Source organism: Choloepus didactylus, chromosome 5 (genome assembly GCF_015220235.1).
Source record: "Choloepus didactylus isolate mChoDid1 chromosome 5, mChoDid1.pri, whole genome shotgun sequence".
Classification (NCBI taxonomy): Eukaryota; Metazoa; Chordata; class Mammalia; order Pilosa; family Megalonychidae; genus Choloepus; species Choloepus didactylus.
Genome location: NC_051311.1, coordinates 128,119,800 through 128,132,397, shown reverse-complemented (window position 1 = coordinate 128,132,397; position 12,598 = coordinate 128,119,800). Strand labels below are relative to the sequence as shown.

Genomic DNA, 12,598 nt, shown 5'->3' with positions numbered 1-12,598 from the left:
ACACGAACCAAAAAAGGTAGCTTCAAATAAAATGATAGTTTGTTGGTGAAGATAGGGCTAAAAAGATTCAGTGATGACTGTCTTGGGTTTCTACTGACAAAACTCATTGCCGATAGGAAAATGATCTATTCTCAGCCCTACATTAAGCCACACAGAGCCACAGATCTTCTTCATATCCTCAATATTTCCTTTTCACCTCCCCAAGGCCAAAATGTCATCTTTTTTTAAAAAACAAAATCAAAGCCAAATGGTAAAAATGCAAAGTTTTGGTTAAACAAACAGTCAGTATTTCAGTGGTTTTATATGCAGCATGAGGAGCAACTAAACAAAGCCAAGATATTGTCCATCTCTTTGACAGACAAAGAGCCTCAGAGGTCCAGAGTGACATGCCCTAAGGCTGGCACGTGATTGGGCTAATTAAATTAAATAGCAGGAAACAGCTTTTCCATATGCCACTGCCTGGCCACACACAAACTGTAACAGTAAATCTTTTATAAGTTAAGGAGAGTGTAACCATTAAAAAATACACAGTTATTAACACACCATCCAAGAATCAGAAGTTGCAAATCCATATAAACTCCCTAGTCCTCGGCTTTGCTGTCAAATATCTAAGAACCTTTTAATTCACTGTAGGAGCCATCCCAAAGTCCACAGTGATTAGAGGATGAAAAAGAACAAGCCCCTCCACTCCCCACAAAGGTTCTCTAGCACCTTAACCTAAGCTAATGTTCTGATGGCTTTAAAGACATATTTCTACACGAAATAAAATAAAAACTTCAGTACTTCTGAGTCAAAGTTAAAATAAAAGCTAATGCTCATCTTCTACCACTTTAAATCTTCCCATCTCATTCCCCAACTGAAGATAAAGAGATAAATTGAAAAAAAAAAAACAACTCTCCTCCCAGGTCCCCCACAATTCCTCACCCAATAGCATAATTTTCTCTCATCTTGCCATTGCAATTATGGGCATTTGTTTAAGGCAACATTATTTGAAGCACATCCATATTTTTCTAGAATAATTTCCCTGGGTTGGTAAGTTCCACTCATTTCTGTTGTTCATAGTTTTCATTGGCACTGACTTTTTAATGTTATATAGATTTTTTTTTTTAATAAAAGAACAGGAAATATGAAATCATAATTGTCATCTGGATAAAGAAAACAACCACTAAGCATTGTGGTGGAAAAATAAAATTAAGGTAATTGCTTCACAAGGACTCTGAATTAGAAGAATGAAAGGTAATTTTAACTTAGAGACACAAAATTTAAAATCAGTGCAGATCATAGCTTATCTGTTTAAACAGAAACATTCACTGTAAATGGCAGTTAATGTGTGTGTGTGTATGTCTTTTATTTTTGGAAAATACTACTTTTGTGGTAGCCAGTATACAGATTCTACAGGGTAAATAAAATAAATCACAGAGAGAAAAAAATGAAAACTAATGTATAGTCTTATTGACCTGTGACATGATTTCAGTTCACCCTACAATCAAATGGAGCCTCAAAAGAAAGCAGAAAAATTATTAGAAGAAATAATTACTAGAAGAAATAACATTTGACATTTTCTAAAGTTTTCAAAAGTGCAAACTCACAAGTCCAAGCAGGAAAATACAAATAAAACTGTACTTAAGGCACAACATAATCAAATTTCTGTAAACAGTGATAACAAGTATCTTGAAAACAGCCAGATACACCTATCTACTCAGAGGAGTGTGGGAAGATGTCAGAGTCGGAAGCTCTAGGAATCAGTCCCTCAACCACAACTACTGAACTTGCAGAAATTACCTGAATTAATCAACCACTTTGACACTGCAGACTCTAGGGGAACACTGTGCAGCATCCAGGGAGGAGCAGGAGGCAGAGACTTGTAAATTGTGATAAAGACTGGTGAGCTTCACTGTCCCTGAAGAAGCTATCACCCCCCTTACGCCAACCTCTTGGCCAGCAGCTCGCTGGTGCCAGGTTGGGACATAAAAAACTAGACCTCCAATCTCCGGAGGCGTGTGGTCTGACCCCAGATCGCTACCTTTGATCATTTACTTCAGATCTCTGGGGGTCATTATTCCAGTCCCCCTGGGACAAGGTTGCAGAAGAATCTTAAAGACAGTAACTTTCCTCAAAACTACAGAAGACAGTTAAGGGGCTGGATTAATCGGGCAAGTGCTGAATTAAGAAAATGCAGCTCCAAAGCCGCAGAAGTTCCTAGCACCCTTGCTGGCCCTTCCCCATCCCTCCACAATACAGGGTAAAGCCAAATTGCACTCCCATTGTGGGTCCCTGGCCCTATTCCAGAGGGAGTCGAGTGGCCCCTTTGTGCACACTGGGATGCATGTATGTCAGTGCCAATATATCTAAGAGACTGAGCCAGGGAACATGTCTCAGGCTCACCCTCTCATAGTTTGTCATGAGAGTAGAGAAGCCACTTGCAGACAGCTAGGAAAGTGTGAGAAACAATTAAGGTGAAGCAGCCTGGGCAAAGGACTATCTACATTAAGTCACTCGAAAGAGCACCCAGGATGGGGAGAAGTTCTGTTCCAAAGGGAGCAGAGGGGGAATTCACTCAAACTCCTGTGGGCTGTAAATGGAAAATTCCTGGGGCCTCCAGCAAACATAGCACAAGAGAAGAAGCAGGCCCCCCAGCTCTGGCTCCATCCAGGCTTAGATTAGACAGACAGGACCCTGTACTTCCCAATTGCCTCTGGCTAATCTACTTGATAGTAAGGCTAAGCTCTGAAGGAGACCACCAGCTGAAGATGAGCCAATTTGCAAAGAGAGTAAAAGGTTCTTTTTACCTTGGTTTGTTTTGATTAGCTCTTAGCATTCAAGAAAATATCTGTCATATCACCAGCTGGATACAAACTTACGGGACAGCCCAGGGACTAAATCCCAGAGTTAACTTTTTAACTGGGCAACAAGATTACTAAACAAACAAAGGAAATGATAGTCCACCCAAAGGAACAGGATAAAAATCCAGAATTCATCAATGAAGAGGACCAGACTTTGGAATTACCAGAGATTTTAAACTAATTCTCAATATACTCAAGGAGATAAAGGAAAACAGAGAAAGAAACTACAGGATATGAAGAAAACAATGAATGAACAATGTGAGAATCTCTTGAGAGATACTGGAGTTGAAGAACACAATAACTGAAATGAAACATGACTTAGATAGTTTCAACAGCAGATAGGAGGTAGCAGAAGAAAGAATAAATGAACTCAAGTATAAGACAACTGAAATGATCAGACTGGGGAGCAGAAACATGGAAGAATAAAAAAGAACAGAGCCTAAAGACTTTTGAGACACCATCAAGCATACCCATATGTGCATTTTAGGAGTCCCAGAAGAAAAAGAGAGAAAGGGGCAGAAGGAATATTCAGATAAATAATGGCAGAAAACTTCTCAAATTTAATGAGGTATGAATATGCTCATGCACGAAGTCCAATAAACCCTACCCAGACAAATTTGAAAAAAAAAAAAACACACCCAGACACATAGTAATCAAATTCTCCGGTGCCAAGGACAAGGAGAGAGTTCCGAAAGCTGCAAGAGAAAAGCAAAGAGTTATGTATAAGGAAATCCCAACTGGGATTAAGTGCAAAGCTCTCATCAGCAACCATGGAGGGAAGAAGGCAATGGTACATAATATTTAAAGTGTTGAAAGAAAATAATTGTCAAACAAAAATTTTATCTGGAAAGACTTTCTTTAAAAGGTGAGAGAAATGAAGAGAATCACAGAAAATTAAAAGCTGAGGATATTTGTCTTTACTAGACCTTCCCTACAAGCAATGCTAAAGGAAGCTCTTCAGGCTGAAAGGAAAGGACTCTAAAGAGTGGATCAAAGCACCATAAGGAAATAAAGACCTCCGAAAAGGTAACCATATGGATAATTATGAATTCTGGTACTACTGCATTATATTGTCTGTTATGTAACTTCACTTCTTGCTTCATACAGGTGCTAAAATGAAAATGCATAGAAAATATAATAAACTGATGTTTGGGGACAGTGTACAAAGATGTAATTTGCAACAAGTACAAAAAAAGGTAGAATGGAGGGGTATAGGAACAGTGTACGTGTATGCTATGGAAATATATGTAGACATCAAAGCAAATATGATTGCTACAGATTTAGGATGTCAGATTTCAACTCCATGGTAATCACAAAGAAACTACATGAGAATACATTCAGAAAAAAAATTCAGAAAAAAATTAGTTGTCTTTTTTATTGTCCCTCAAAAAAATGTTCCCAATTTGAGGGGCAATAAAAAAAGACAACTAAATATAGAAGTAGGCATTAATGGAAGATTTGAGGGCCAAAAAAAGTTATGAGACTTAAAAACAGTAAAACAGCAAAAGAAAGTCCTGCATTGTCAGTTGTTACTGTAAATGTAAACAGATTAAAAACCCCTAGACAAAAGGCAGAGATTGGCAGAATGGGTTAAAAACCATGAGCCAAGTATATGCTGTTTACTAGAGAGTTACCCTTAAATTCAAAGACATAAGTAGGTTGAAAGTGAAAGGATGGAAAAGATATACCATGCAAGTAGTAACCAAAAGAGAGCTGGGGTAGCTACACTAATATCAGAGATAAAATACTTTAATTCAAAAACTGTTGCAAGGGACAAAGAAGGCCCCTACATACTGATAAAGGGGTCAATTCTATAAGATGATCTAACAATTATAAATATATATGCATCTAACAGTAGAGCCCAAAAATATATGAAGCAAATACTGACATATTTGAGGGGAGAAATATACAGTTCTTCATTAATAGTAGACTTCAATATACCACCCTCAGTAATGGATAGAACATACAGACAAAAGATCAATAAGGCAACAGAAGACTTGAATGGTACTCTAAACCAGCTAGACCTAACAGATACCTAAAGAACATTTCACTTAACAGAACATCTCACCTAACAGCAGCAGAATATGCATTCTTCTCTAGTGCATACAGATCATCCCCCAGGATAGACCATGCAGTAGGTCACAAAACAAGTCTCAATAAATTAAAAAAATACTGAAGTCATAACGTGTATCTTCTATGACTACAATGGAATAAAACTAGAAATCAGTAACATAGGAAAAAATGGAAAATTCATAAATATGTGGAAATTAGGCATGCACTCTTAATCTATGGGTCCAAGAAGGAATCACAAGGGAAATTAGGAAATATCTTGAGGCAAATGAAAATGAAAGCACAACATACCAAAGTTTATGGGATGCAGCAAAGGCAGTGCTGAAAGGGAAATTTATAGCTCTAAATGCTTACATTTTAAAAGAAAGATTTAAATTTCAGAGCAGAGATAAATGAGAGAAAACTAAAAAAATTTAGAGAGCATCAACAAAACCAAAAGGTAGTTATTTGAAAGGATTGATAAAATCAAGAAACTTTTACCTAGACTGACAAGTAAAAAAGAATAGAGAGGACACAAATAACTAAAATCAGAAATGAAAAGGGAGACATTATTACTGACTGCACAGAAATAAAAAGGAGTAAAATAGGATACTATGAACAACTGTATGCTAACAAACTGGATAACCTAGATGAAATGGACAAACTCCTAGAAACACACAACTACCTACACTGACTCAAAAAGAAACAGAAGGTATCAACAAAGTAATAACTAGCAAAGAGATTGAATCAATAATCAAAAGCCTCCCAAAAGGGAAAGCCCAGGACCAGAAGGCTTCACAGAGGAATTCTAGCAAGCATTCCAAGAAGAATTAACACTAAACCTACCCAAACTCTTCCAAAAAATTGAAGAGGAGTTAACATTGCCTAATTCATTCCATAAGGCCATCGCCCTCATACCAAAGTCATATAAAAATACTTCAAGAAAATAAAATCACAGATCAATATCTCAAAAATCATCAATAAAATACCAGCAAACTGAATCAAACAGCACATTAAAGAATATTTATCACGATCAAGTGGGATTTATGTCAGGTATGCAGGAGTGGTTCAACATAAGAAAATCAATTAATGTAAAGTGCTGTATCAACAAAATGAAGGAAAAAAATACATGATCACCTCAATCAATGCAGGAAACACATTTGACAAAATCCAGCATCCCTTCTTGATAAAAAGTCTTGGGAAGCTATGAATAGATGGAAACTCCTCAACATGATAAAGTGCATCATACTTAATGGTGAAAGACTGACAACTTTCTCTCTAAGATCAGAAACATGACAAGGATGCCCACTGTCACCACTATTATTCAGCATCGTACTGGGATATAGACAGGAAATCCTCAAAAATCCACAGCAAAAAAAAACTCCTGGAGCTAATAAATAAATTCAGCAAAGTGGTGGGGTACAAGGTCAACACCCCAAAATCAGTAGTGCTTCCATACATTAGTAATTAAAAACTGGACAAAGAAATCAAGAAAAATTCCATCTAAAATAACAACTAAAAGAACCAAATATCTAGGAATAAATGTAGCCAAGTATGTAGAGGACTTGTACAGAGAAAACTACCAAACATTGCTAAAAGAAATAAAAGAAAACCTATATAAATGGAAGTACATTCCATGTTCATGGACTGGAAGACTAAGTACTGTTAAGAAGTCAATTATACCCAAAGAAATTTACAGATTCAATGAAATCCCAATCAAAATTCCAACAATCTTCTTTGCAGAAATGGGGAAGCCAATCATCAAATTTATATGGCAGGGGCCACAAATAGCCAAAGTCATTTTGATAAAGAAGAATGAAGTTTGAGGTCTCACACTTCCAATTATTAAGACAAATTACGAAGTCACAGTAATCAAAACAGCATGTTATTGGCACAGGACAGAAATCAATTGAGAAAAATGGGCTCTTCAGAAAACGGTGCTGGGAAAATTGGATGTCCATTTGCAAAACAATGAAGATGGACCCCTACCTCACAACATATACAAAACTCAGCTCAAAATGGATCGAAGACCTAAATATATGAGGCAGCACTATAAAACTCCTAGAAGAAAAACCTAGAGTAGTATATTCAGGACTTCTTTTAGGCACTGGTTTCTTAGACGTTATACCCAAAGCATGAGCAGCAAAAGAAAAAGTGGATAAATGAGACCTCATGAAAATTAAAATCTACTGTTCCTCAAAGGAATTTATCATGAAAGTAAAACAACAACCAACACAGTGGGAGAAAATATTTGGTAACCACATATTTAGTAAGTGTTTAATATCTAAATATATAAATAAATTCTTCAACTCAACAACAAAAAGACAAACAACCCAATTAAAAAATGGGGCAAAGACTTGAATAGACATTTCTCCAAAAAAGACATTTAAATGGACAAAAGGCATGTGAAAAGAATGGTTAACATCATTAGTCATCAGGGAAATGCAAATTGAAACCAAAATGGTTTCACACTCACTAGAATAGCAGCTATGAAAAATTCAGAAAATTACAAAGTGTTGGAGAGGAACACTAATTCATTGCTGGTGGGAATTCAAACCGGTGCATCCACTGTGGAAAACAGTTTGTCAGTTTCTCAGAAAGCTAAGTATAGAATTGATATATGATCCAGCAGTCCTGCTGCTAGGCATATGCCCAAAAGAACTGAAAGCAGGGACTCAAACAGTTATTTGCACACCAATGTTCATAGAAGCATTATTCACAATTGCCAAAAGATGGAAGCAACCCAAGTGTCCATCAACTGAGGAATGGAGAAACAAAACGTGGCATATACAAATAAGGGATATTATTCAGCAATAAAAAGGAAAAAAGTTTTGTAGTTTGGCCAATATGGATGAACCCTGACAACATCATGTTGAGTGAAATAAGCCAGACACAAAAGACAAATATTTTACGATCTCACTGATATAAAATAATAGAATAAGCAAACTCATAGAGTCAGAATCCAGAATAGAGGGAATAGGAAGTTAAGACTTACAATATACAGAGTTTCTATTTGGGATGATGGAAAAGTTTTGGTAATAGATAGTGGTGATGATAGCACAACATTGTGAACGTAATTAAGAGTACTTAATTATATATTTGAATGTAGTTAAAAGGGAAAATGTTAGATTGCATATATATTACTAGGAAAATTTTTTTCAAAAAATCTAAGGAACTGCAGAACACGAACAGTGAACTCAAAGTTATGCCATGGACAATAGTTAATAGTACAATTATAAAAATGTGCTTTAATCAATTGCAACAATGTAACACACTGATCAAGATGTTAATACTAGGGTAGTATATGGGAACCCTGAAATTTATGGATGATTTTTCTGTGAATCCACAACTTCTGTAACAAAGAAAATACAATGTAAAGTAAACTTATTCCTTATCATTTAAAATGAAGGTGAGAGATAGAGAACTGTTGGCTTATTTAAAACCAGAAAGTAATTTACTTAAGATCAAGAAAGCATTGCAGGATTTCTCATTCTAAGTTCTTTTAGCATTCACTGAACTGGAGAAAGGAGGCAAAAATCCAAAAATGCATTCTCAGTGTTTGTTAAAAAGCAAAGATAAAAAAAAAAAAAAAAAAAAATGTATTACTGTTTATTCCATGCTGACTCCAAGGAAAGGCAGAGTCCCATGCAAATGTGACAAGAGAGTCCCTTGTAGGCTACTAGGTAATGCCGATTTTCTGACTTTTGATTCTTGGTTGATGGCTTTGGTGCTGTTGATGGGGTGGGAATTAAAGTTATAGAGCCCTGGGTGTAGACAAGGCTTTTTAGAAGAGTCCCTGATCAAAATCTTTCCTCAATACAGTTCTATGGAACAGAAATCACTTTGATCATTCACATAAATTTGATGAATCCTTAGTTGAAATTGATGAAAAAAATATCTGGGGTTGTTTTATAGTAAAATAAGATAGAATGAAAGACAGGGAAGGGGAAGAAGAAGAATAATGCACTCATATCTCAATTCATACCAGCTACATTTGAAATGCTCAATAGCTGCATGTGGCTAGAGGCTACTGCATTGGATGGTGAAAATCTAGCAGTCTCTGAAGGAATTCTGTCAACAGAGGCACACAGATCAAAAAAAAGAGGCAAACATTAGTTCAACATAAAATTTAAGTGAAAAGTAGAAATAAGTAAAAATGAATAACCAAGGAAGGATTTTACAACCATACACATAAATGCTGAGGAAAAATATTTCTGATTTGGTTTTTCAAAAAATTACCAGAAAAAGGCAGTTATTAAGGAAAATAAACTTAATGTTTACATTAAGTTTATATTAGATATTGTAAACATCAACATTGTAGCATTTAAATGATTCGATGGGAAGAAAAAAGAAAGCATCAAGAGCGAGGAAGCAAAAAGAGATAGCAACAGGAAAGGCAGAGAAGCAAGACTACAATCAACCAAAAAGAAGGAAAACTGAGATGATGCATGAAAAATTGGAGTACAACAAACATGAGTTTCATTTCTCTTTATAATATATAAAAAAAATGTATTTAACTCAAAATGGATCAAAGACCTAAAAGTAAGAGCTAAACTACAAAATTCTCAGAAGGAAGTATAGGTGTAAATTTTGGTGAACTTGGACTAGGCCATAGCATCTTTAGTATAACACCAAAAGAATAAGCAACAAAAAAAAAAAAACAGATAAATTAAACTTCATCAAAAATAAAATGTTGGGGGCATAAACAGACTACCAAAAAAAATGTAAAGAAAATCCACAGAATGGGAGAAAATATTTACAAATCATGTATCTGATAAAGGTCTAGTATTTAGAATCAAGAACTCTTGCAACTCAACAATAATCCAATGTAAAAATAGCAAATGACTCGAATAGTCATTTATCCAAAGAAGTTACATAAATGGCCTTTAGTACATTGAAAAGGGCTCAACATTGAAAAGGGCTCAACATTATTAGTCATTAGGGAAATGCAAATTGGAACCACAATGAGATACTACTTCACACTCAGTACAATGGCTACAAACAAAACAAAGTAAGAAATGAAAATAAGTACTGGCAAGGATGTAGAAAAATGGAATCCTCATACATTATTGGTGGAAATGTAAAATAGGGCAACCACTGTAGAAAAGTTTAGCAGTTCCACAACAAGTTAAACATCTAGTTACCAGATGACCCAGCAATTCCACTTATAGGTACATACCTAAGAGAAATGAAAACATTATGTTCACACAAGCAAAAAACTGTACAACAATGTTTCTAACAGCATTATTCATAATAAACAAAAGATAGAAACAATCTACATGGTTATCAACTGATGAATGGATAAACAAAATGTGGTACACATCCACACAACGAAATATTATCCAGCCCATCAAAAGGTATAAAGCACTGATACATGCTACAATGGGGATGAGCTTTTAAACTTTATGCTAATGGAAGAAGTCAGTCACAAGAGTTCACATATTATAAGACTTAGTTTATATGAAATGACAGAATAGATAAATCCTTAGAGACAGAAAGTAGATTAATGGGACTGGCTGATTAGGGGTTGGGGTAGGTTGGAGTAACTGCTTACTGGGTACAGGGTTTCGTTTTGGTGAAAATATTCTGATGAATATATTCTGGACCTAGATAGTAGTAATGATGGCACAAATCATAAAGGTACCAAATGCCACTGAATTATATATTTTAAAATGGTTAATTTTACATTTTGTGAGTTTTATGTCTATAAAAAAAACAAAAATAAGGCAACATACTACAAACAGCAGAGAATGCATGAAGAAAAATAATTTGCCAAGTTTGGTGAACTAACTATAAATAAGCTAGGAAATAATTTAAATAAGAAGAGAGAAATAAGCAGGACAAACACTAGCAACTGCAGTAATAGTGGTAAACATTGTGAGAATAACCTATAGTTGAATTTAAAAGCAGAAGAAACAGGGAAAACAATATACAAGAATGATAATACAATATATTTCAAAAACTATAAATCAGAGAATCTGAGGATCTTAGGTAAAAGACATTAAAAATTGGGTCACATTTCAGGAAGTGGTTTAGAGGCCTGAACATCTCCAAAATAATATTTCCGCATCAGACTCTCCCAAAGGGCACTGAAAAATCCAGCCTCCTGGGCTCCACCTCAGGACAACAGAATCAGAACGTCTGGAGAGAGAGAGAGAGACAGAGAGAGAGACAGAGAGAGACAGAGAGAGAGAGTGTGTGTGTGTGTGTCTGTGTGTGTGTGTGTCAAAATCTGAATTGCTAACAGTACCCCTCAAGAGGATTTTTATTCACCTTTCAGTTAGAAAAACCACCTAGGGGGTGGGTCCAGAAGTCAAGACAAATACCCCTGTGTTCCCCTTTCACAACATTTTAGACTATTTTAGGTCAAGATAATTATCAAGTGTAACCTGGATGGGTCAAAATTTTTTGAAAGGCTGCTTAGAAATTGGAGTCTCTTTGCCTTGAGAGGGGAATAAATGTGACGATGGTTACACCACCTCAAAAGGTTGCTGCGAGGAGAAACGAGTGCTTGTAACAATACCTGGTGCATTCTGTTTGCAATAGTTAAAAGTAAAAGTTTTGTAAATCAACATGGTCCAACAAGTTGCATTGTCTAAACTCTATAATTTATAAGTCCCAAAGGAGGTTTCTTGTTGTTTTTTACAAAATGAGATATAACCATGAGAATTGCAACCTTTTAAAATCTAAAGAGGTATGCCCTTAGCCTGTCAGAAAAGTCACATCCCAATTATCTTGTTTTATTTGCTAAGTTCTTTGATTTGTCTAAATTCTCTAATTTTCCTTTAAGGTGGATGGAGGAATTATCAGTAATAAAGGGAATGGTAATCTCTCTCTCAAATGTCCCCTTCTCTGGCATCTCCAAGTTCCTCACTAGGATTATTTACAATTTTAATCCTCAGTTTACAATTGTAAACCCAAAACTGCACAACCACAATAGCATATTTATTGCAGCTATTTACCCACAACAATTATTTATAGTTGAATACTTTGATACTATGAAAAATCACAAAGAAATGCCAAATTTAAAAAGTACTAAGTTGTCCACATATATATCTGTTGAGCACTAAGTTCTAAAAATAAATGTTTAAAACCTGAATGTCTTTTTTAACACTCTTTGGGGAAAAAAAGAAATATGAAACAACACAAAAATGTCTTAAGATTGTTTTTCACTGACTTAAGAAAATTAGCAGTCTCTATTTTAGCAACCATGCTCGCTGATGAGAAGGTAACTGTTCACTGGCAGACGAGCAAACTTGATAGTAATTTATTGCAAACCCTGGTGAAAATATTTTTTCTAAGGAAAAGATTTCTAACATTAGATTGGTGCTTCTTATTAAAACAGCTACTTTACATTACACTTTGGAAATCAGATATACAGTATAAAACCATTATTTAATTGACTCCACTAGCTATTTTTTTGAGGCTTTTTATCACAAATTTAATCTTATAATTTTACAGTCTGAATTCAAATTTCAGGAAATTATGTGTAGCATTAATGATATTTACACAATTCTGACCAAATTACTATTATGGATTGATAATCTATTTTATAATAGTCATTAATTATAGCTCTAGAATTCATAACATTCTACTGCAATATTTTTGTGGCTTAGAGTAACTTTGACTTGCATTTATAACACATTAAAATTCAGGTTAAATGAACCAAAGAATATAAAACAATTACATTTAACCTATTAAACGGA

General features: G+C 35.1%; 1 protein-coding gene across 14 annotated transcripts in view; it reads right to left on the bottom strand.

The window, feature by feature from the left end:
* The window catches only part of HDAC9 (histone deacetylase 9), a 996,855-nt gene that overhangs the window by 366,777 nt on the left and 617,480 nt on the right, over nt 1-12,598 (bottom strand). The gene's annotated exons all lie outside the window — the stretch shown is intronic.